General features: G+C 48.9%; 1 non-coding gene across 1 annotated transcript; it reads right to left on the bottom strand.

Moving 5' to 3' along the window:
• Window positions 1-517: 517 nt before the first annotated feature.
• On the bottom strand, window positions 518-607 carry trnap-cgg (transfer RNA proline (anticodon CGG)). Its single transcript is given in 2 exon segments — window positions 518-553; window positions 572-607. It is a non-coding gene; the product is annotated as a tRNA-Pro (tRNA).
• Window positions 608-2881: the final 2274 nt, after the last annotated feature.

The raw sequence follows: 2881 nt of genomic DNA on the forward strand, positions 1-2881 counted from the left end.
TTCCTAATGTCACTTTTACTTCTTTTCCTCGTGATTTTAAAACTCTGCTGAATCGTTGTCGATCCTTTCAGGCGTGAGAGCATTTGCACTACATTATTCCTGTGTCTAGACACTCATGACTTGAAAAACGTCAGGCAGGCCAGCTTTCAACCTACTGTTCTCCAAGGAGAACTGTCCCAACTTTCCAATCTTCCTTCATTGCTGACAATCCTCATACACGGCACCATAAACGTCAACCTGTTCAGCGCTGCCTCCAATCACTTCACTTCCCCGCTTCCTGAAATTTCAAGCTCACAATTGAGCAATAATGCAGCTGGAGGATTCATTCAGAGTCGGACTGCGCGGGCGAACGATGTGCAATGTTTGTTTTCACTTTGAGCAAGTGTTTCCTTTTACCCTGTTCGCTGTAATGGGAGCTCGACGCCATCCCTCCTTCACGCAGTCCGATCTCATTTAATAAATGTGCTTTTTGAGAAAATTGCGCCGGCGTTTCTGCACAAGGCAACCGAAGCAATGAGGGCTCGTCCGGGATTCGAACCCGGGATCTCTCGCAAGTCCACCCTACTGTAGGCCCGAAGTGAGAATCATACCGCTAGACCAACGAGCCACAGGCCGCTTCCGATGCGCGCTTCGCTGACCCCGGACGCTCCAAGCGCCCTCCCCTGAAGCAGCTGAGACTTGCTCAGTGTGAAAAACGTTTGAGTTGCTCCAAGAATCGCAAGCAGCAAAGAGATTCCACAACATTTGCTTTTCATTCCGTCTCCCTGCGCCCAGGACGCTGTTGTTTGTCCCGTTCCCAGTAACTGGACTCTCTCCACTGGCGGATAATTAAACCAATTTGTTTCGACGTGCAAATAGTTCTGGGGGAGGGCAGAGCCCATTCGCTCTTCTGCTCTCTGTCAATCACTTGGGGTGGGAGACGTAATTTACACTAATGCGTAGGAAATGGGCAAGTTTTAACTACATTACACAGGTCTGTAATCAAAGAGACAGAAAGATGCTGTGCTGGTGGGACAGATGGAAATGGACACCGGAAACTGTTCCCTCAGGTAAATTCATATGAGTGTATTTGTGTGCAGCCGGCTCGGTTTTCAGAATTCGTCTTCCCACAGCAATCCTGCAGAAAGACTTTTCTAACACGGGCGTCTGTTTCTTTGCTGCGAACGGGCAGCAGTGAATATCTGAGCCCCAACTGTCCCAGATGAAGTTGAAAATGAGCCATTGTTTCTCCCTCAGCCGCTCTGTCCCAGAGACAGGGAGAGGGGCGGCATAAACGCGTGACGTCATTCCGCCGCAGCCTGAAGCCGTTCAGTCCATCATTTCCATGCGACTTTCTGTCACTTGTATCTCTCCGAGGCGATTCGCAATCGGTGATATGTGTCCTAACCATGGGAACTGTGTCTGTATGGTGATGCTGCTTTCGACATGCTGATCGTCCTGTCATTCACGTCTGAACCGGAGTGGGGAATTATTGCAGGGAATGAATACGACCGCAAATAATGTGGCTTTGCGGCTCAGTGGTTAACACTGCTGTCTCATAACGGTACCTGAATTCGATCCTACCCTTGTGCGGCTTGTTTGTGTGGAGTTTGTTCAATCCCTCGTGTCTGCGTGGGTTTCCTGAGGTGCTCCGGTTTCCTTCCACAGTCGAAAGATGTGCAGGTTAGGTGGACTGACCATGCTAAACTGCCCCATAGTGCCCAGAGGTCTGTAGGTTAGGCGCATTAATCAGAAGTAAATGTCGGGTCTGGGCGGGTTACTCTTCGGAGGGTTGATGAGGACTTGTTGAGCAGGAGGGCCTGTTTCCGCAGTGTATGTATTAGAATTCGAATTGTTTCTACTTCACTAGCCCGTTCCCATTTCAGAGAAGATGTGTTAGGATTCAGTTCAGAGCAGACTGGCGGAAAGCAATTCAAATCTCCACAAGCACTTCCCCTCAATTGTGTAAGTTGTGCCAGTGTTTAGTGACACATTCAGCTCAGATGCTCGAAGATTTGTGAAGCAGAAGCAAAGGCAAGATATAGAACAGAGTACCGTTGCAAAGGGAAGCAATAGCAGACGAGAGTTTCGATCGAGTGACATGAACCCAGCACCCTCCTGCTGCGCCCCTCTACTTTCCCACGCGGAGGGTTTTCCACAGGTCCATTCAACCTTTTGTCTGCAGTGTGGCATGCACGTTCGAGCCTGATGTCAAAGATCTCCACTGCTGTCGTGTAATATGCTGTTTCGCAGACGTATGGAGGCTGTGTAAATATAAACTTATTTCTAAATTCCCACACTCTGTTGATCGAACTGTGATTTCACTCTGAATCACAACATGTGTCACAGCGCAGACGGAGGCCATGTGGCCCACCTTCGATCTGCTGGTTCTACACTGTTAGTAAACGTGTGTCTCAATTCGTATTTCCGTGCCTTTTCCGTGTAAATCTGCACATCTGAACATGACCACCGAATTCCCTTTCGGGTCCATTGAATCTTCCTCTTTGTCAATGTCAGACAGGGATTTACTGACCCTAACCACTCCCTGTACGAAAACGTTCTTCCTAATGTCACTTTTACTTCTTTTCCTCCTGACTTTAAAACTCTGCCGAATCGTTGTGGATCCTTTCAGGCGTGGGAGCATTTTCACAACATTATTTCCTGTGTCGAGGCCTCTCATGATTTGCAAGGCTTCTGTTCTCCGTGGAGAGCAGTCCCAATTTTCCAATCTTGCTTCATTGCTGACATTCCTCAAGCACCGCATCTCTGGCAAGTCGGAGTAGTAGAAGACCCAAAGCGAGAATCATACCCCTAGACCAACGAGCTGGATACCAGGCGCACCCCATCGCCCGTACCCGCCCCACCTCTTGAACTAGCTGAGACTTTCTCAGTGTGAAATACA

This window comes from Chiloscyllium plagiosum, unplaced genomic scaffold (assembly GCF_037043375.1).
Source record: "Chiloscyllium plagiosum isolate Xiang-an unplaced genomic scaffold, Cpla_swu_hap1 HiC_scaffold_27, whole genome shotgun sequence".
NCBI classification, from domain to species: domain Eukaryota; kingdom Metazoa; phylum Chordata; class Chondrichthyes; order Orectolobiformes; family Hemiscylliidae; genus Chiloscyllium; species Chiloscyllium plagiosum.